The sequence below is a fragment of the Serinus canaria genome, chromosome 2, assembly GCF_022539315.1.
Source record: "Serinus canaria isolate serCan28SL12 chromosome 2, serCan2020, whole genome shotgun sequence".
NCBI lineage: Eukaryota > Metazoa > Chordata > Aves > Passeriformes > Fringillidae > Serinus > Serinus canaria.
The window spans coordinates 8,188,973-8,212,413 of NC_066315.1; positions in this window are offsets into that span (position 1 = coordinate 8,188,973).

The following is a 23,441-nucleotide window of genomic DNA, read 5'->3' on the forward strand; positions in this document are numbered from 1 at the left end:
AGCTTTACTTGTGCACTGCCTTTGAATTCAAGTTAAGGTTACTCATGTGCATAACTCTCCTCAGGACTGGGCCCTACGGCTGTTTCTTCCTCCTGAAAAGATACTGAGGGAACTAATTTTTCTGATGATTAATCTCCAACTCTGCACCTGCAGTGCCTGCTTTCACTTGAATGAGAAGAGATTGATTTATCTAGCTATCTTTCTGTCTGTCTCATTATCCATCTCCCCGTAGCATCGCAGTACCTCGGAAAATGATGACGAACTTATCTTCCCAACAGCCGTGTGGGGCAGGGCAGAATTATCTCCACTTGCCAGATGGGGAGATCAAGGTAGGAATCAGCAAAGTGACATGCCTGAGGCCATGTAAGAAGTTAGTGTCAGAGCCAGGCAGTGCAGAGAGCTTCCTGGACTCCCAAACCCATGCCACGATTCCAGCGCCATCCAACTGTTTTTTAGATCCCCGGCAAAGAATTAACAAATCCTGCTGCTTGAACCCAGCTCCACTTCATGGCAGAGCAAAGCTCACTGTGGTCCAGCACTGCTGATATCCTGCACTGCTGCTTGAGCAGAGAGCTGCAAAACACATGTGCCCTGGCAAGGGAGCTGCAGGGGGGTAGAAGAAAGGAACAGCTTTTCCTATGCTTTAAGAATACACTAAATATCACTATCAAAGTTAGGATAAAAAGTAGACCTCTCCTGAGGTTCCTCCTGTGATCCCTGTGGTGCAGGAATCCAGTGGGAAGGAGCAGTAGGAGGGAGGATGAGCATGGGGGGCTGCTTGTGGGGAGCCCAGTGATGAGTGTGGCATGGGCAAAGCAGGGTTGGGGTCTCCTTTGGGTGGGTGAATGTGTGAGGGGCCAGCTCCCAACACTTGGATCATGGCAATGGCAGTCCAGTCCTGGCCATGCTGTGTGGAGAGAGAGCTCTTGTGCCACCTACCCTGACATGAAGTTTTTGCATGAATATTTCCATGTTTGTGGGTGTGATTCTCTGCCAGTACTGAGGGCTTTTCACACAGACATGCAATTCCATCCATCTTCCGAGGTAAACTAACAGAGAGCAGCTTCAGAATGAGGGACACCTACCCAAACACGTGGTACACCTGCGCTTTTTGTCTCACTCCAAATCACAGCTCGAATACAGGCTCCTCTTAGGTGTGACTCAGTCCCTGACCACTGCTGGTGCTTCCCATCCTGTTCTGAGTCCCAGCCAGCTGGAGACCAGATCTGACCTGCTCCTGACAGGACCTGATTTCATGGTGATGCCAGCAGGAGCATGCCATGAGAGAAGTCATCTGACAAACTCTCAGGTACCCCACAGCCAAAGGAGGGGACATTTTTGCAGATATTGTTAGAGGCAGACACCAGCCAGAGCACTGGCCCAGAGCAGGGACACTGAAGTTTCAGGCTTGCCAAGATGAACTCCTATAGCTAAAAGGACAAGAGCATTAAATGACATTCCTACAGCACCAGTTTTAGCTAACTTTTATCCTGTCCCAGTGCCCAGTAGCATCTCCTACCCCCAGCACCAGGACACTGCAGTGCTCACCAGCTGGTGGTGGTGGCACTGTGACACTTGGACATGTCCCAGCCAGGTGCCAACCAGGCTGCTGGGCACAGCAGAGCCCTCAGCAAAGCCAGCCTCATTCTCCAGCCCCAGCCCCAGCCAGGTCCATGGGGATATCCCTGCTGAAGGCACTAACTTTTCCAGGCATGTCAGCTCCATTACTTTCAACAGTGCTACAAGCACGGAGGACCTCACCTTTCTTTTTTCTTAATGTGTGTTTAATGTGCAGTCGATGGGGATGGTTATCCTGTCAGGGGCCTGGGGTGAGCGGGGCCTGATGGGCCCTGGCAGCCAGCAATAGCTCTCTGCAGGCCTCTTTGTAGTGTGCACCCAAGTATTACAGGCCTGGGCCCAATACAAATAAATAATTAAGTGCATTTCCCGGGGCAAGAAAATGAAGACTTGGAACTGTGGCAAGAATGAATAAGTACAAGATCTCTCGAGCTGCAGTGCACACAGGCGGAGTGTGACTGACAGGGGGTTTCTTGCAGCCATCACATCAAAGACTCTGGGAAGCTGCTGTGCTGGGTGTCACTGGGAGGAGAGGAGAGGCCCCTCCAGAGGGGGGGACACAGCAGGCCAGGTGGGGGCTGTAAAGCAATCCATGGTACTTGGGAAATGGGGAGAATTTGACAGGAAAATTTGCTGTTCTTCAGACGGCACCATCAGCTCTAGCACGGTCTTCGATAGAAGAGGAGGGTAAAGGCCTTCCTCTCCCCAGCCTCAAAGGGGGAGGGTGGGCTGCATGTGACACACCAGATGGATCCCAAGGGAGAAGGGAATTGTCACCTGTGTCCCCACAAAGCCCCTGGCTCCCTCCAGAGATGGCTCTCCTCCCATCTCCCACCTTCCACCTGCTCTTCCTGTCCCACCCCTGTCAGGACTCAGGGCTTCCTTATCTCCTCAGAAACATCCTTGAGAAAGGAAGGAGCTTTAATCCCCAGAGCTACAGATCCTCCCATTGTGTAGGATGTCATGCTGGGGATGCCTGGAGCTGCCCCTTGGGGCTCTTGGGAGGTGTGCTGGGAAAATGGGTCACCATAAAAGCCATCCTTTTCTGGACCATACTTGGGATTTCACTCCTAAGTGAATTTCCAATACATAAAACAGTGTGGGGATGGTTGGGCATGGACAGCAAGAAGGTTTTATACACACCTCTGTGTATACACTCTGTGTATACACACCTCAGCTTTCTCCCACAGAGGGAAGGAGCCAAAATTAGGCTCCCCAAAAACTCAACCATTTCTTCAGCCAGGCTTTTTTGGGGCCAGTTGGAGTCTCTCTAGATCTCTCTCCATTTTGGAGCATGCCCCTTTTGGGGTGGGGTCTGAATGTTGCAGCTTGTTGACACAGCACAAAGCACTGTCAAGGCATCACTCGGATCTGCACCACCAGCTCCAGCACAGGTTGTTGTAAAAGAGACCTCTGGTACCCCTGTTTGAGTCTGCATTTTGGCCTTACCTTTTTCAATTTACTGAGTTTTTCCTCTTCTCTCCCTGTAAGTTGGTTTAAACTTAGCTTTTATTTAATTTCCTTCAGGGCTATTGGTTTCTGTTTAATTTTGTGAATAACTTTTCTTTGAGGGGAAAGGATGTGCAGCCCAGTTTTGCTGCATCCCACAGCAGTGATTACAGTACCACTTGCACTACTGTTATGGTTATTTGGGGGAAGGACTCTCAACACCTTCTTAGTTTTGAGCAGCTTTGCTTGTTTGTTCAGTTGTTTTTATTAAAAATTAATCTAAAAGGTAATTCTTAAAAAAAACCACATTAAAAAACAGTACTTAATTTTGCGTGGTACATGTGCTCAACTTGTTTGGGACTTCTTCCTCTTTACAGCTCCTGGTACCCCTTGTGCCTTGTGCACTCCTACCCTAACTCCTGATCCACACGACACTTTTTCTCTTTCTTTATTCTCCTGTTTCCTCACTCCTTAGGTTTTATTCAGCTTCCCTGAGTCCACCTCAGCTTTTCTCTTCTTTTCCACAGCCTGGATCCTCCCCAAGGTTTCCATTTTTGCTTCTCCCTGGGATTTTGGAGCCTGCCCTGGAGAATACACAAGCACTCAGAAGGACACAACTGATCCAGAAGGGACAGTGGCACAGAGCCTTCATTTGCAGAGAAGGCAGGGACCAAACTTGGGCCCTTTGGACATGTGTGTACCTTGGAGTAACAAATGGGCTGTGTAATGTCAAAAGGTTGGTGCTTCCATTGTCAGACACACCCATTCAAGCCACAGCTTTTCTTGGTGATCCAAGGATCCATGTCTTCTGAAGCTACAAACGCCTCTGTGGACAAGCTGCTTCTGCTCTGAGTGGTCCTGGGTTTTCTACAGAAGTAGCAGAAGAGCTGGCTGTTGAGATGGGTGTTGTCATTCCAGGTCTCAGAGGCACAAAAAAGCAGAACTAAAGTTAAAAAATCTCACTCTTACTGATTTCTGAAGGATTGTATCCATTAGGAAGCTTGGAGCCATGCTATTTTGCAGCAGAGTTTTGTGTTTTCCTTCACAAAACTAGGGGTTTTTTTTTTCAGATTTTTCCCCTCTATAGGAGGGGAAGAAGATGGAAAACACAACAAAAAGAGAAAACATAACCTGTGTGTTCTAGGTATAATTCATTCATGATCCAAGATGTGATCCTGAACACGAGCTGGAGATGGTACCTGGTGATGAAAAGACAGTTCCTAGGTCTGGAAACTTGCAGACAAATAGAAAGATGTTCCTGTTGATATGGACAATGTCCATGCAGTGAAAATAATCTGTTGATTTGTTCTTAACTAGTGCAAGAAAACCTCAAAATATTACGTGAATTGCCTTGACTTGTTAATGATTTTTTATATGGAGATCTCAGCTCTTTATGTGTTTCCAGCTTTTCCAGCTGGGTTTCCAACCCAGCTTTTCCAAAAATCATCCATTCTTAAAAAGTCTAAGACAGCTCATATATTCTGTCTGAAGCACCTCGTAGAACTGCCTTCAGGTAGTAGAGAACAAAGAAAAAGTCTTTTGAAATAGAAAAGCTTAGAATTTTTTTTAGATGTTTTAAATGAACTCTCTGTGTCCCACTGAGGTTCATTCATTTCTGCTATCCAGATTTCTGGAAGGAAAATTTACAGCATGGCAAAGAGTAACACTCTTGTGGAAGAAACAGTTGTAGTCAGAAATATTATTTGGACGATTAGTCAATGGGAAAACCTCTTCCCTGTAATCACATCCAGATATTGCGTTCATTTCTCCTTTGGGAACATCAAGAGTAACTTCAGTCAAATCCCTTCCATTTCCTGGTGTTAAGTAAGTCTCATCAAGAAGAGAATGAAGCACTTAAAACTTTAAGGCAAGTGCTATGTCAGAAAGCATGCCTAAATTCCTCCCAGTGTCTGTGGAAATGGAAGAGAGTACAAACTCCCTGAAATGTGTGCTGGATACCTTCTGGAGATGTTCCTTCAAACATTATCCAAACAGGACCTCCCATACAAACCTGTGGCTTATGCACAGTTCAAAAACCTGAAGTCATTGCTGTAAATGGTAACTCATCCTGGGGATTTGAAGAGAATCTCAGAACACCCCTGGTGGCTCCAGCCCACATTCTGTATGCAAAGCCCTGGCTACATCCTAGGTGCCACAACTTCAGCCACATGCTTTTCTTCCTTGAGTCACCCTGTAAATAAATGACCAGGACAGGTCATACAATCACTCCTTCCTTACAGCTTGTGGCAACTGGAAGTGTCTGGACCAGGCTGGATGTGGCTCTGAGCAACCTGGTCCAGAGTAAGGCATCCCTGCCCATGGCAGAGGGTGGGAACTGGATGATCTTTAAGGTCCCTTCCAACCCAATCCTTTCTATACTTCTGGAATAATTCTCCCTGTGTGTTTCATGTGCTTAGGAGTCACCCTTCCTAATTCCTTGCACAATCAAGACAAGGACAGGTGCTGTGTTTTCCATGCAGACACCAACTTCCTGCTGAGACCTCTGACAGGGAAGTGGAACCTACCAGCCCTCTTGAGTGCAGCCATGACAATTCAGCTTCCAGTCAAGGTAAACTAATATTTTGTTAAAACTGATGTCACACAGAACTAAACCCCAAAGCTGTGAAGTATAAAAGAGGCTTTCAAGCACTCTTCCCTTGAACTGTGGCAGCTTAAGTCTTGTTGCCATTGCTGAAGTGCATCAGGAAATCATTTGAAGGGCTCAAAGGTTAAGAATCTGTGTTTTCATCTACAAAGAAAGGTGAAAGATCAGATGGCTGACCTCAGCTATTAGTGTTTTGTCTTTTTATCATCATCTTCAAATGAATCAAGGGGTTGCTCATTCAGTTTCATGAGGGCAGGGCTTTCCTAGACATATCTGGGCTTATTTACAGGCTTTTCAGGAGAGATGGAAGATCCTTCCCAAAGAGAAACAGCCAGAGGTTGTGAAAATCTTTGTTATTTCCATCACTGTATTGTTTCAGCAGACCCCTGAAATTAGACAACCCATTATATTAAGTTTTGTACCAACAATTAATAAGAAACATGAACTCCATCCTTACTTTTGAAGAAGGAAAATAGGTGGAAGCAAATAAGCAGATTGGACAGAAGGATGGCTCTCCCATCTCTCCCACAAAAATGGCTTTGCAAAGTTAGTCAGAGGTGAGTGACTGCTCATGCCTACACTGCATCCCATCTGGTGTCCACTAAGGAGAGAGCAGCTCTCTCTTCTGTATGTGGGTTCTCCAAGGCTCTCCTCCAGTAGTTTTTAAACTCTCCATAATGCAGCAGATCTGGTCAAAATGAACAAAGGTGACAAAATCCCCACTGAGAAGAAGTAGTCTTAACCTAAAATTATTGTTCTTATAATGGAGAGAAGATATCTATTCTTTTCTAGGTATCTCACTTTCCTATTCCTTAGAGGTTCTGTGTGGGAAAGGGCTGCAGGCAGATAGACAGACACTCATCCTTCTTTTGAATCTGGGACACAGCAGACAGGAGAACTTAAGGATTGACTGTACAAGAGAAGAAATAAACATCATGAAAATGTGACGGTCACTCATTTTGGGAAGATGAGGCCATCTGAAAACAGGAAATTCCCTGTGCACTATGCTGTGCTATCACACCAGAAAGACTCACAACCACAACCTGCCCTAGCTCTTGTCTTTCCAAACATTCTCACTGTCCTCAAGTGTCCCCAAAACAAGTGTGGCTCAGCCCAGAATGACCTTGGCTGTCATCCTTCCCTGTGCTGCCGTGAAGTGTCCTGGCTGTGCTCAGCACCACTCTAGTTTCAAGTTTGAAAGATAGCTGCTCCCCCTGGTAAAGTGCTCTGGTGTGTTCAGGCTGCCTGAGGAGGAGCACAAAGGCCATATAAAGCATGACTCAGCCTCAGAAAACACCAATATTGAAATTGAAATTCCTTTTATGAAATTAAGTCTTTCAAAGTCAAAGCAAAATTACCCTGAGAAAACCAACCCCACAAATTCCCACAATTCCTGGGATCCAGGCATCATTATCATCCTCCCAGGCTGTGCCATCACCAGGTGACCACAAATCCCTCTGCTTCCAAGGGGATATGACATGGCCAGGAAGGCTCTGGGAAACACAAAGTCAAAGCCCAGGTAGGTGAGTGCTGCAATGCCAGGTGAGGGTTGGAGTTAATTATGTATGGGAAGCTGCTTTAGGAAAGGCAGCATCACAGGGAGGGAGGGAGGGAGGGAGGAAGGAAGGAAGGAAGGAAGGAAGGAAGGAAGGAAGGAAGGAAGGAAGGAAGGAAGGAAGGAAGGAAGGAAGGAAGGAAGGAAGGAAGGAAGGAAGGAAGGAAGGAAGGAAGGAAGGAAGGAAGGAAGGAAGGAAGGAAGGAAGGAAGGAAGGAAGGAAGGAAGGAAGGAAGGAAGGAAGGAATCTGAAACCATAAAATGTCCCTAACCTAGATAGATCAGTTTTACATTCTGAAATCCACTAGCAATGGAGAAATTTGGAGGGATGGACACACAGGAAGGATATTGATGAGCAAAGCCACACAGGAGGCACATCTCCAGTTCCTCCCTGCCTTTAGCCATGTGAGCCCAAGGCACCCAGAGGCTCATGCAAGGTGCTAGGGGGCTCTCTTTGCATCCATCAATCATCAATTTCACAGATTAGGAATGACACTGAATCTTCTTCTTCTGGAAGAGTGAGGAGTATCTAGCTGGATGAAATGGACCATATTTTGCAGCTTTGCAGTTCACTTTGTCTGCTGCAATGGGCAGAGCAGTGGCCCAGGTACAGAGACACTGTTGTGCTTCTGGCCAACACAACTCAGAAAACCCCCAACTCAGCTAGATGCAGTGAAAATGTGAATGTTTAGTCATCATGAGAGAGGTTACATGTGGAAACAAGTTGAGACAAGGCTCTGTCTCCTTTGGTAACAGTAAACAGGCCTTTAATCAATGCTTTTTCGTCCCCAAATTATATTTTCTAGTAATTGACCATCCCTGTGGAGGCCAGAAGAGATGGCCATGTGGTTAAGACTTGGCTCTGGCAAGGCAAAAGTGTTTAATGCCTGCCCACTCTCAACCTGTGATAATGAAGGAGCAGTGATCCTGCATGGGCTGGTGTGTGATGAGCACTGGGTGAATTAATCCTGCTGCTTGTGCAAGGTTGAGCACAGGGGATCCCAATCCTGAGCAGGGCTGAGAGCCATCCCTCCAACAGAGCTCCTAATGAACAGCAGGCATCATGAAACTCAAACACAAAACAGATCAGCTCAAGGTAACCTGGCCAGGGTGAGCTGTGTGACACATTTTGCACAGTGCTCAGCCTTCACTTTCCCTCTCTGTACAAGCACCACTGTCACGCTGAAAATGACATCCCAACCCTCAGTCCCCATCAACAGCAAATGGCTTGTATTTGGTGTGTTTGGCCCTGATAACCCTGGCAGCCAGGCACTGCTCCTGTGCTTTTGCAAGGCTGGTGCTGGCTGAGCTTGGCCCCAGCCTCAGGAATTTGCAGAATTGATCAACATGTGCAGCCAGATAATACAACCCTGCCAAGCAGCAAGGCTTTCAGAACTCTCACCTTTTGCTCATGTCACATTTAATATGACAAGGAAGATTTTTTTCTTCTCCTTTTTTTTTTTCCCCTACCATTTAAGAAACACTGCCATATTGAAATCTTTTTCTTTCTTCCTTCATTAATGTCTGTGTCACCTCAAGGGTTGTTGTAATTCCTTATTGGCTGCTCTTCTAGAATTTGCTTTAAGAAAACTTCAGCTAGTTTTCAATGTGGCTGCGAGGTTAACTAGAAATAGAAAATGTCACGAACATGCTGGATATATATCCCTTCTGCTTCCCTGCCACTAAGCCAGCTTTTCATAAAGTTTGAAACCGATATTAATATTTAACTTTTAACTCACAAGATCTTTCATGGTCTCAGCTCTGCTTAATTAGCTGACATTTAGCTCCCTCTCTTCCACGGCATACACCTAGGAGTCCTTGGGTACTGGTTTATTAACATTCCCCAAAGTAGATTGGAGCAGGCGGTTACCAGAACCTTTATCAATTGCTCCCGAAGGCGATGGAATTTATTGCTGAATGCCATTAAACCAGCCAGGTCTGTAAATATGGTTAAAGGCACGAAGACACTCTTGTTTTCCAAAGCTTCTCGCTCAGTTTAAATGAGCTTTGTGAATTGGTCTCTCCTTCTCTCCCACTCTCTCACACACAGCCTGGTTGAGGCGCTCCTGAAGAAAGGCTCTGCATTAACCTGTGCTGCATTAAGCACAGTTCTGCTGTTAATCAAGGCTCGTGCAGCGATCGCTGCAGCACTGCTACGGAGCAGGCATGGCTGGGGGAACTCGCCGAGTCTAGCAGCTCCACTCTGCAGTTATTTCCTAACCCTCCACACTCCTCCCTCACTAAAAGCTTTCCTTGTTCTCATCCTGTCTCAGGAATCCCCGTGCTCAGACAATAGAAGGTGAAAGTGTTGGGTTTACATCCACCCTGTGCCCCCAGTAGCACCCCAAGAGCTTTTCTCTCCTCGCCCCCTTCCCCACCCCTGGCTGGTCTCCCACTGCCACCTCAGCCCTGCCCGTGGCAGAGGTGCTCCTGTCTACTGGGGAATTCCAAGAGACTTGCTCCAGAAGTAACTGTATCCAACCCAGCACTAAAAGCAAGGACAATTTTCAGAGACCAACACAATTTAAGATCACTCACAACTCCATAACCAAAATGCTAATTACCTACTTAAGCCCCAGAACAAAGTATGCTGCACTCGGATGTGTACACCATAATTACAAGGTATTCCTCACTGCTCCTGCTGTAAGACCCACTAATAGTATTCCATTTAACATGAATCTGGCTCTCCTCATTTCTGGTAAACTTCATATGTATTAAGGACACCACACCAGTTAATATTTTGCTCATAAAATTCTAACATGCTTGTTCTTTATGTCAGTGAAACGATGACAAGCAAGATGCATTTTCTAAAAGCTGTGTTTTGATGAAGCTATCACAAACGTTAGACCACAAAGACAAATATGAATAAAAACCATGACTAGTTAGTGGATAACCTTGTTCTAGGGTTTATCTTAATAAATAAAGCATTGATCTTGACTATTTCGGGTCTTGCTTCATCTATTTTTGTTCCTCAGTAAAATGAACTTAGTGATTTCCACGCATTCAACATAAGTCACATTTGAAATAAAATCTGTGCTCTTTCCCTTGTATATTTGGCATGAAAATGAAATTGATGTTAAAAAAAAAAAAATATTAACAGTCCTCATGAACTGGGGAACCCAAGTCTCCCCAGGTCAAACGTGACAGCTCTATCCCAAGTCACCAGACTAAAGCTACTTGCTCTGGGAAAAGATCTGGTCCTCCTTCCTTAGAAATGACCTTTACACTTCTGTTGCACTGACAAAAGGCAAGATCATGCCTTTGGATACATCTCTGACCTCATCAGAGTAGAGTGAGGTAAATAAGGGAGAAAAGACAAGGTCTGAAGTCAGGATGCATTTCCTTGCTTTTCCATATAGGTTTTGAGATGCTCATTTCTTGGAGGGAACCAAGGGAACCAGCTGAGGACAGCTACATAAATATCTGGATAGATGGGACTCCAAGCAGTTCATGTCATGTCACATCATATATATCATATCATTTTACCTAATCTGCTAATTCACAGATGATAAAAAGCATGAATCTCTTTTTTTTCTGTTGTTGTTCTTTTGTTTTAACACTTCTTACTGAAAACCCAAGATGAGTTTGGCTTCATGAAGATCCTCACAAATTTTAAGTTTGCACCCCAGTCAGTATCTGCTTCAATTAAGTGACAGTGAAACAATCTGAGTATTTATCCCAGAAATAAATACCCCAGGGCTGGGGAGAGTATGTATCAGATGTGGGCCACTGCAGCATTGCCCCAGCTGCACCAGGTTACATCAGGACAAGACTGGAGCGATACCAGGGTGAATTTGCCCCATATCGCAACACGGATCCAAAAAGCTACAGACACCAAAATTTTCTGGCAGTTCTGCAGTGTGAAATTCAAAGTCAGATTGCAAAAGTGTGAATCACACTTTAAAGAAAGGCTTTCCTTCTGAGGGAAAGATATCTCACTGCTACCAGCTCGCAGCGTTTTCTCAGCACAAACCACACCAACCACAGCGGCTGAATGCCTGCTCTGAGCCCAGCACTGACCTAGTGCTCAGCAAAAAAACCAAGCCAGTTTACCCAAGAACTCTTTTATAGCACCACTGTGATCAATTTTGAGAGCATATCAAAGCACAAGACAGCACTTAAATTTTTAAAGAGACATTCTAACATACCTGCCCAAAATAATTTAGCAGCCGCTATTACAGAAACACAAAAGTTTCCACTATTATAAAATACAAAGGGGAGAAAAACCCCAAAAGTTAGTCCCTGTTGCCACCTTACTGAAATGATTTTGTTCTTTTTATAATGGTCAGCCACTTGCACTATGCTGTTCTCCCAGATAATCAATTTTCTTAGTTACTTTTCTGCATTTTTCATGTTGAATGGTAAAAAGAGGATGCTGGGGAAAGGCACAATATGCTGGAGAAAGGCAAAATTAAATTTTGGGGGGGAAATATATGATTAAAATAAGGTGAGAATTAGCTAGACTTTGAAATAGCTGCACGGAATCCCAGTAGCTGTCTTCCTTTTACGTGACATGGTAACACACAGTTTTTTAAAAATACTTTGAGCCAAATCTGTCTTTTCTACCCCCCACAAAAATCCACAGATATAACAGAATGGAAACAGGAGAGGAATAAAAACCTTTTCCATTAGTTTGCTATGTTTATGTCTTAGTTTTATGCACAATAAGAAACATTTTCTTGCTCTCAGACTTTAAACGGAGCCAGCTGATTGTGAGTTTTGTGTGTGAGGTGAGCTCGGTATCCACACTAAAGGACCCACCTCAGCCTAAACTGGCTGTTCAGAAGCAGAATGGAGTACAAAGGGAGTTCAAATATTTCAAAGTTTCTTTAAAAAATGCTGTTTACATACACATCAAAGAAGGTGTTGGATTGGATTAAGTGTGAAGAAAGTCTTCCTTAAATACTGAAGGCATTATTTCCATTTTATAGAGGGTAGGTGCTCCACGATACTCAAATAATAACTTTGATAAAGCATTCTGCAAAACTGGTCTGTCAGTAGGATGTGGCAGAGAATGTTCCACCTGAAGCAAAAACTTCAGTCTTTTTAAAAACCTTATCAAATTAACAAATCTTTGTGTTACAGATTCTGGGGACAAGACATTAAACTGCTGTAAATCAGCGTTGCTCTAATTGCTTCTGTGAAGCTCCAGCAATTTACATGCACTGAGGGATGGATTGTGTTATTGTTGAAATATTTAACTTAAGAAATATTGTAAAAATCTACAAATAAACTTTAAAATTATGTGACAATTATTAACTGATTTTTAATCAGAGAGGGGTTTTGTTTTTTGGGATACAATTAATCATTTTATATTCTTGGTTGTTTACTCAATCTATAATAAAGGCGCCCTATGTATTTTCAGAACTTTGTTATGAAGCTTACTTTTACCATAAATATTCAACTCCTTTGAATGAACTAGCCTTGTTACCTTGAAACCATGGCTAAGTAGTTAACATCCTTTTAAACAGTGTTTCTACAGAGTATTGGAGCCTGAAGCAGATATTCTCCCACTTTATCTTCTGGAGACACAGCAACAACCTGAACCGAGTCCCATCTCTGGGTGAGATTTATGACCAAATGTTTTATACTGATTAATAAATATTTTGAACATAAAAAAAAATCCCAACGATGAAAGGCATAACCTCTGTCAGGAATATTTTGATGTTTTTTGCAATTTCTTCAGCAAGAAAGCTTTAATTAAAAAAAGTTATTACACTAGTGGTGCTCATGTTGAGTGAACATTTATATCGGGATCAGTAGGACTTTGATATGGAAATTTTAAAGGAAAGGCTTGTTTTAAGGAGTGCACACTCTCTACTAAGTTATTTCACCTTTAAAAGGACAAATTATTTCAAAAGTTTGCCATCATCGTCTCAATAACAGGGATAGAAACTTTGCAGCTCTTAGCTATAAACTCCAAACTATTTCTGGTCTGCAAATACAGATGAAAAAGTCATCTGTTAAATGCATGAAAAAAAAAATGGGTTTTTTGGAGTTCTCTGAGTTGTCTTTTTCTGCTGCAGCAGGAGGCTCATTTTTTACAGACCCCAACTCTGTGACAATAAGATGTTGATTCTATGAAAATCAGCACAAATGAAATGAAAACCTTGGGGTAAATAAAAAGCTGAACATAAAAATAAGGTTGAAAAACCAGTTGCCCGTTAAACTCCACATTCTCATCAAAAGTGGACACTCTAATCTGCATATTTCATATCAAAACATCAGGAACAGAAAAACAGTTAAAATACTACTACTACTACTAATAATAATAATTAAAACCTCCCCCTGTGAAATGTGGGCACATTCAAAGATTAAGAGTAGAAACCAGCAGAGATATTACAATAGCAAAAATTGACTAGGCAAGGAAAAAACTGGAGTTCTGATCTTACTTCAGTCTGCAATGAGAAGCTGATCTCTTCTGTAACCTTTGTGAGCAGCAGCTTCTGCTCAGGCACCTAAGGTAGGTAAAGTTCCATGTGATTTACTGATGTCCTGAAAAAGAATGCTTTGCTGAAAGTACCTGTTTCTTTAACCAAAAATACATACTTTTCAAACTAGAAAAGCTCAGTTATTCTTCTCAAAGCACTCTCACCCGTGAATGTGTGAAGGTGAAAATTAAAGCATGTTAAACAACTTTGGGCAATAAATCAGGAATGAGGGACAGCATGAGGCATAACCATGACACACTGACAGTGAGTCAGACTCTGAGATATTTTCTATTGAATCAGATAAAAAAGGATTAAAAAAAAAGTAAAGAAATCTATTTATTCTTAATTCCTGTTCTCAAATGTGCTGAACAATTCAGTGTCTGACTCTTCCCTTATAGGACAGGGACATGACTCATGCATCCCCATGTGAGAGGGCATCTTTGCAAGGCCCTGAAAACTCTGGCTCATTTGAACTGAAAAATATCCCACCACATTGGGCTCTCTAATGATTGTCACATCACATAAACACAGTTTATGGAGTTTTTCTAAACTGTTGCTGGAAAACTACCTAGGAAGCACCCAAGTTCTTGTGGTGAACCTGTCGCTGCCCAGGTGGGTTTCACATCTGACTTTGGGCTCTTGCAGATGCTCCTGTGGGTGGGTTTGGCCATGGAGCAGCCCTGGAGAACAGACCCTGGCATCCTGCACAATATGACACTAATAAATACAGAAAATATCCCCGTTTTTTTCTCCAGCGTGGCCCATGTTAGTCTTCAAATTCATTTCCCTTGTCTTCCCAGTGTAACCTCATTGCTACAGCTAAAATCTGATGGTATTTTTAGATCAAACTTCGTATTTTAAAATAAGGAGTGTTACAGCCCAGTTCTTTAATAAACCCCACTGATATGGATCCTCCAGCCCCTTGTAGCATTTGCAGAAATGCGTGCTCACAGATCCTATTTCAAGGCAGGGACGCAAAGGCTAATCTCTCTCTCCTGGTCTTTTCCCTAGTTGCACAGGGAGAAAAATGTGAGAAAATATGTCATGCCAGAGTGCTGTGGCAGCATTAAACTACAGCTTCTCACCCCATACACTGCCTTTTTAAACCACAATCTTGCAGAGAGTGTTAAGGTGAGTGGTAAATGACTTAATGGCAGCTTAATATTCTTCACTTACCCATAACAGACATTTTAGTTGCTTTTAATTGATGTAGCTGCTAGCTTTGTTAAACTCTCCAGGAGAGTAGTTCTCACTGGGAATGAGCCTCCTAGAAAGTATCAGTTTGCAAAAACACAATAGTTTGAACGATAATTGTGCAGAAAAAGACTTTTGGATTTCTTTGCAGTTGAATAAGAGCATTTTGTTTCACTTTTATACTACTCAACATTGGGTGCCTAAATTATAGTCAAACTTTCCAAACAGCTACATAAAGAAACACGTGGGGTAAGTCACTTTTAAGATAAAATGGGGACTAAGATTTTAACCAAACAGAACATTTTTATGGCTGTGAGCACATAAAAAGAAAATTATGTAGGAGAAGTCCTGCTGTTACTTAAACAGTAGCTTTCAGCACTCATAAAATACATGGTGTTAAATTATTTTCCACTTATAAATCAGCTGGCTCTGCTCTGTACATTAACACAAGCTTTAACTGGTTTCTGGCTGTTTACTGGCCTTCACATAACTCCATTTAACTCTAAATGAAATGCTGCTGGCATGGCACTGAGCCCCAACCATCACAACTAAAAATTTATATATAACCCCAGAAAGAGCACACAGAAAAATAATTACAATCAGCAAAGAAAATTAAAGGGCAATTAAAAAAAAATCTGTGTCATTCCATTGGGTCGACTGGCAACCGCGCCTTCTGTTTGGAGGTGGGGGGGGGAATAAAAAAAGGTAATCTCTTAGAAAATTAACTTTTAGGGGTTTTTTTTTTAAGCTTGTAAAAATAGTAGAGGATCTGAAGGTGCGTCTCAGCAGGTTTTGCCTGCCTGTCTAGCACTGAGACTTTTTGTGTGATCAAAGAATACATGACAGCGAACGGATCTATGCTTGTAAATATCAAACGGTTTGATCACGCTAAAAGACTTTATTGAAGTTTCCCACTTTTTAATCAAACAAGAAACATCCACCTCCAGTAGCCATAAAAAAAAAAAAAAAGTCTGCTATGATATTAGAATTAAAGAAAAGTACTAAATGGGACTTGTGGAGAAGGGGTTTGCTTACCATAATGTGGGACTTCCATTAATGTCATGTTTGTAGGCTGACAGAAAACTGCAACCCTTATTATTTTACCACAGAACAGTAGAAAAGGGATTTGATTACACCAATATTAAGTCTGCAGTGGCCCACAAGAAATAAGCCATGTTCATGTACACAGCCTTTTAAAAGAAAATTAAAAGCATAATAATGAAATTAATACATCACTGACTTGGTTTGTTGTTTTCTTTCTCTTCTGCTTTATGGTGAAATCCACTCTATCAAAAATCTACAACTGGCCTGTGGAGAGGTTTTCTATACTATTTCTGTCACTTAGTGTAATAATTTGCACCACCCCCCTCCAAAAAAAAAAAAGAAGTTAAAAATGCCATTCTGAATGCATTCTGAATGAACACACGGAGCTCTGAATAAAAGGAACCAATAATTTACAGTAGGATGATAAAAGTGTAATATTGCTTTAATATAACGTATTAATGAAAATTGCCATTGTAAGACAGATAAGACCTAATAATATAAGTCTCATTGTGTTCTCTGAGTTGGAGGCTTTGGTAAGTTATATGTTGGTGCTGTGTGGCTGGCATGAAGCCTGACACAATTTCGAAGAATCGCCATTTCCAGTGCCACTGGTGCCTGAATTTATTTTCCCTGGAAAAACGCAAGCAGGCACTTTGCTACTCTGTCAGGTACTACTGTGCTCCTCTGCCATCTCCTGCCTGCTGCAGAGTTAATGAAAACATGTTTTCATTATTTTTAAAGCAATTTAATACATTTATTTTCATCCTGTTTTAAACATTGGGCGAACTAGATTTTAAAGAAGTCCCTGTGGCTTTTTTTAGTCTTCACTCTTTAATGTACTGACATTTTTAAAATGGGCAACAGGGCGATACGGGGAATGGGAGATTAATTTCTTGCCCTTATTTATATCAGCGTAGCTCAGCATCACTCTGTAGTGTTCCTGCTGCTTTTGCAAGCATCCTATATTTGCAACGATAAGGACTTGCACTCCTGTTTATTAAATGGCAGCTTGTTTATCTGTGCTAATTGCCAGGAAGAAAACCAAACTACTTTCCCCTCTGCGGACCACTATTTATAGTCAGGAAGAGCAGCCCTGCACATATGCAGGGGGGTATTTGTGTGAAGGAGGTTAACATGCAGTTACAGCAATCTCATCTGCTGGGAGGGAGGAAATTATCTTCCTGATGTAAGAAAGCTGGGTGAAAACACAGTGTGGGTTTTAAACCCAAAATGTGTTTCAAGGAGAGGGAGAAAGCTTTTGAGCATATCCATGAAAAATAAAAAAACAAAACAGATTTTTAACAGCATGGGCTTTGTTACTTTCATATCAATATTTTGCCAGTGCCTTTGGAAAATATTTTTACAGTGTTACTGAAGACACACAAAACTGCAAATTGTTCTCCAAAAGCTTTAGAGGCTGCTCTAAGAGGAGCCAAGAAGGAAAGGGGATTTATCCCAGTCTCCTCTTCTCTGAGAAAAGCACTCTGGAAGGTGATGATTTTTCTACACTATCCCACAAATTCTTCTGGGTTTTGTTTCTGAAACGCTCAGAAAGTTTTTCTGTGCAAAACCCCCTACCAGAAATCCTGCCTTCCATTTTGGAGGAAGCATGTTGTTTTCAAAACAATTTGCTACTCACTGTCTCTGTTCTGGCACGACCAAGAGTAGCTCCATGATGGCAGATATGACAAACAGGAAATATTTGTAATAAATCAAATTTGTTCCAGAAAGTTTATTTTTTTGGAGTTTATTTGCCCAAGAAGATTATAGAGAGAACTTTGTGTCTCTACAGATGGAGTTCTCCTGTGCTCCAGACTATGTGTTTTCAATAAGTATTACAAATATCCTTGTGTTTTAAAGTATACAAACTTATTTCTGTGAACTTCTTTTCCACCCTCTAGTACTTTTCATGGGCCCTGTTTCTTACATCCCAAATTATGCTTACAGCCTTTAAATCTCTAACCCACAAACCAATATTTACAAGCTTTGATTTGGAGATTGATATTTTCATGCATATTCTAGCACTGAAGGCAGCACGCTGAGGAGGGATAAACCAACTTCATTTATAATCTTATAATATTTAGTGCCTCAAGTTATGTGCTTTTTACATTCAGAAATGAAAATAAAGCTTGAAAAAATATCCCAAAACACTGAACAAGTGGGAAAGAAACAGACGAATGGAGGAAGATTTTAAATAAGCTAAAATTAATTTTTGAAAGCATTTTCTAACTTTGTCAGGATGGAAAAGAGACCTTACTTATATGGAATTATATATTTTACAGAGAAAGAAAACATTAAATGATTATAGAATACATTTTTCCTGGGAGGTGATGGTGGTGGGCTGGCTAACCCTTCTACGGACAGCTCCTGTCTGATGGCAACGAAGAGTTCACCTAAAAATGAACAGCACATTTCTAAACCTGCCCTCTCATGGCTCCATTTCAGCTTAGTGGCTGCAATTAGCAATTAAACAGGAGAAACAAATGCCTGTATTTTGGTGCAAGAGGGTTAGTTTCATTTCTGACCTGGAAATGACAGCGCAGACACACAAGGAGCAAAAATTCATGTAACACCAGGAGGAAAACACACCACGTTAGTTAGCTGGGATGCTCAAATCATGCTGCATTAATATGCACAAAAGAATTAAAAGAATTAAAAGCCTTTAAGAAAGGGGATGTTTGGTTGTTTGGTTTTTTTTTATTTTAAAGCCATGCAGTGTCATTGCTTATTCAACAGCAGCCCACTTCTCCTGCAAAGCAGTACGCTGGGTTTGAAAAAAACACCCAACCCCACACGGCTGTAGAGAGAGCACATGTTACATCAGACACAGTACCTGATTTTTCACTGCACAGCTTGTCAGCTAGATAGTCTGCCTCTTGGGCGATAAGTGAGAATATTTCATCTTCATACTCCTCTACGATACTTTCCCACTGCAAGGATGGAAAAAAAAAAAAAAAAAGGAGCATACTCGTACTGTGCTTTTTTTTTTTTTTTTCTTTTTTTTTCTTTTTTTTTTTTTTTTTTTTTTTTTTTTTTTATCTAGACACAAGCAGGGCGGCTGCGAGGAGCCCTCGGCTCGCTCCGCTCTGCCTGCCCCGCTCAGCGTGGGGATGAATGGGGGCTGCCTGAGAATTCATGCTACCAAATATTACTTAAACTTCATGCCCAGCCTCACTGTTGTTTTGAAACCACATTCATGAATTGGGGGTGGGGGGGAACACCCCTCCAAAAGGCATTTCACTTGGTTAGGGACACCACCTTCCCCTTCTCCTCCCCCCCCCCCCGCCCCTTTCAACACGGGCTCGTGGAGGAGGCACTCTCAATTTCAATAAAACGAGCCCATTTTGTGGTCTGATATTAGTGGTGATGATGTGCCAGAAATGCAGCTCGCCGGCCTTGCAGATGCAGCTCTGCTTTCAGGGCAGACAGAGCAAAGAGCTGCTGAGCTCCCCCCAGCCCAGCATTTTGGGAGATGATGGCAGTTCACCTCCGTGCCCCAAAATGCGTCTCTACCCCCTGGATGGGTGGGTGGGTGCAGGTCCGAGGGTGGGCACCACCCAGCCTGGCGTTTGGCACCTTGTAGGAAGTCGGGGTTCATGTTAAGAGGGAATTCCTCTCTCCAAAATACAGCCTTCAACCCATAAACAAGGGGGAAGCCGTTTAACGTGGGCAGAGTAAAACCACAGTGAGAGAAAATCTGCCTGCTGGAAGTTGTACACATACACACGCACACAAACACACACACATTCAAATAAAGGCCCTTGGCTGTGCTTGGCTGAAAAGAAATCAAAGCGATACCTGCCAGGACACGCAATCACCGTGAGCTGGCAGTGACAGAGGCAGAGCTGAGCCTGTGCTCCTCATTCTCCTGCTTCTTTCAGCTGCTCAGAAGGCCATGGCCAGCTCAACCCTCTGGCTTCTCAGGGGCTTTTTTTTTGGTTTGTTTTTGTTCACTTTCCACAACAGTTAAAAAAAAAAAAAAAGCCCCAAAAGCATTAAAGAAAAATATATAAAATATAATTTTGAAGAAGGCACTGGCATGAAGCCAGGCAGAGCTCCTCAGTGTTTTTAGCAGAATTAGCTGAGAAAAACCCCATCTCTATACCACAAGGCCTCAGGAAAAAAAAAAAAAAAGATGACATCCCTCCCCTCCTTCCCTAATTTGTCTATAAATATTTGAAACTGCAGTTAGCAATCTGGATTTTAGCCACTCGTACAATTCCCTTATTTCCTGCACATAAATCTGCAGAGATTTTTTTTTTTTTGCTGGAAAATGCTAATTCATAGTTAATCACTTAGGAAAAAAACCACAAGTAAAATGTAGTTTAGTGAAGTTTAGGAAATTTGTAACGTATAAAGCATCTGGTCTAATCCATGGGTTACTTCTGCCTTTTGTAAATGCTTTATTCATATTTATGAAGCCCTAAATAGATTCAAATATGTTTCTAAATAACGTTATAAAGCATCTGACAAAATGCAGTGTTATCACAAAATACTCAGCCAGTTTCTGTGAGGAACCTGTATGGACCATGTTAAAATATGGCAAGAATATTAAAACAAGGCACAATCTGCATGAATTTCCTAGTGATGAGAAAGAGTGGGCACACTGACACAGCTGTGGCTGGAAAATAAAAGGTTGCTTGTCTGTTCTGTTGGCCTATTCCAAATTTCAAAGGTTGGCAAGCATCAGATTAAATACTGATTTATTTTTTTTTTTTCTATAGGCTGCACAGATTTTTCTCCCCTGGCCTAGGAGTAAATCCATCCCATCTCCTTTTCTGTCCCAACAACTCCCTTCAGCTGCTCTCTGAGTTTGCTAAAGAAACCTCACGGAGGAAAAAGCTGATTTTGTTTGCTTATTGCATCACCAAAATCCCACACTTCGCACAGATAGAAGTCAGATGTTAGTTAGACGGCAGAAAGAGCAAAAAGAGCATCCCTCTCTCTACGTAGACACATTAAATCAGACACACCATTAAAAACGCCAGCTCCAGATAAGGTGGCCCTGGAGAACCTGCGTGGGCCCTTCAGCTCACACCCCCAGCCCCCCCATGCCCCTCGCCCTCCTCCAAAGCCAGCCTCCCACTTGGAAACCTCCCGGCAGCCCGAAGACACCGCGGCGAAGGGAGACGGCCGGCGGCGGACGGTCGGGCCATGAAAGCCCTTGGCGCTCCAGCCACTTGTTTCTCTGCTTGAAGCGGAGTTTGCCAAAGTCCTGGGCTCTCAGTTGTTGCTCTGTCTTTTAGCCGCTGCTCGCCAGCTCAGATGCAGCTGTTTAATACCTCCCAGGGGTTTTGTGCAGAAAATAATAGCTTACAAAACCTAGCTTCTCCCAGGTTCTACTATTTCAGCTTTATTTCCGAACAGCTGGTCCGTGTCTTTGTCCATCCCCTTCCCTCCCGGCCGCGGCGAGAATTCGGCAGGAAACCTCTGGCCGCTACCTACGCCCTGAGAGCCACCACCGCTGGTGGTGGGGGTCAAAGAGCAACCCTCGCCCTTGGAAACGGGGACAAAAAAACCCCCCACACTTCTCGCCCCGTCTAGACAGGTCAAGGTGCAAGATGCTCCTCTCCCTGTTGCGTCTTCCGGAAAGGGGCGTGAACCGGAGCCAAGTGCACAGCAAACACCCGCGCCGCATCCCTGCCCCTTTAGAAGACTTCTTTTTTTTTCTTCTTCTTTTTCTCTCCACCCTCTGCTGATCAAAGTAGGAAGTTTTCATGACAACCATAGTCAAAGGGCCTGCATCGCAAATGAACTCGATTTCGGCGATGTTGATATATCCCGGCTCCATTGTCTCTTTTCAGACACAGTATGAACCCTTCCGGTCTCAATGATTACATTACAGAAGGACTTTCACATGTGGGCTTCATTTGCACAAAGGGGTTGCCTTGCTTCACCACCATCTGGCCACAAATCAGATAAATAAAGGCAGGAGAATTAAAATTAAAGCTTAGAGGGTTTTTTTTTTCCCCTCTCTCTCCCCCTTCGTCTTCTTCTTGCACCAGGCCCATTATGAAATCCCTCCCTCCCCCTGTCACATACGGATGGGGAGTCTACTTTTTATGAAAACTGGGAAGAGCAAAAAAAGTGTCAAAAAAAAAAAAAAGACACCAAAAAAAAAAAGTCTGGGAAAAGCAAAAAAGTGCCTAGTAGAAAAGAAAGCACAAAAAAAAGACAGCAGCCTTTTAATCCCAACCCTGTTTGTAGGGCAGCAAAACTTACTTTACAGTAAAGACAATCTCTCAAAAACCATGTTTTGCTACTAAAATTCCATCACATCCACTGGGATGCAATTTTTTTTTTTTTTTTTTCAGGAAAACGTAATGTTTTGCAAGCTGGAAAAAAAAAATCTGGTGGAGGCAGAAGGTGGTGGCAGAAGTGGAGTTTGAAACTTGTGCTCCAAACTCTGCTGCTTCTTCCTCTCGCCGGGACAGGGACTGCAGAGGCTCCAGCAGCTCAGGCACAGAGCAAGCATTTCCCCCCACAAAATTCCAAGAAAAATGTGGAAGGTTCTGAAGGTAAAAAAATAAAACCACCTGTGAGCGTGGAAGGAAGGTTTTATATCCCTTCTGACAGAAGGTGGGACTCGACCTCACAGTCTAATTTCAGCCCTGGCATCCCTTTTACTGAGGTCAGTGTTGCACTGGGAGGGATTCAGGGTTTTTTTTGCAATCTGGCTGCTGTAGCAATAAATTGCACTAAATTTCATCCCCTCTCTAAGTTTACATCCAGGACAATAACTTAAGTTAGTAGATGGGTAAAGGCACTTCTCGTGGCTGTGTTTCTTTTCACATAGAGAGATTCAGCCTCTGCAGCAGAAGGGTTTTACTCTGCAAATTTTGAAAAAAAAATGGTTTTCCTATGGCTGTACTCCAACCAATATTCAGGTGTGTAGTCATATCTACTGCAGCACTTTCCTGTGGCTTCCTAGCTGGGCAGGAATGTGTGACTGTGGCTGAGCCAAAGCCTGTGCATGCCATGGGGTACCCTTCCCAAACACAGGGCACTGCCTTCTCCTGAATGTTATCATGTGCACCACAGCCAAGGACTGAGCTGGAGAAAATGTATCCAATATCAGAAAGAAATAATAAACCCTCAAAATTCATGTGATGACCCCCACAAATTTACAGAGAGGGTTTGCTGTGAAGTTTCTTTTGGATACACCAAAAGTAAGTTTTTGTACATGTACTAGTATTTCTGTGATGTGGTTCAGGCTTTTATTTAGTATCATATTTAGATTTGGGCTGTATTCCCTTGCTACAGTAATGAAAAGTATTTGAGAGATAGCATAGATGTAGAAAAGATAAAAAAAGCACAAGAGATTAACCTGCCAATAGCTGGATTTATGGGTTTTTTTTTTTTGTTTCTGTCTAATAAATTATATATTGGATGCGTAATCTCTGCATAACTTTGCCTTCCCTCATATGTTTGGAGTCAGATTCACAGCTTGGGTAGGAGCTACCATTTATCTGACTTTGTTTCTTTTAAAACCCATGGATGGAGAAGCTGCCAAGACCATCTATTAGTTTCTGCTGTCTATTTATTGGGTTTTACCGAGGGAAATTTTTGCAGACATAAATGCAAC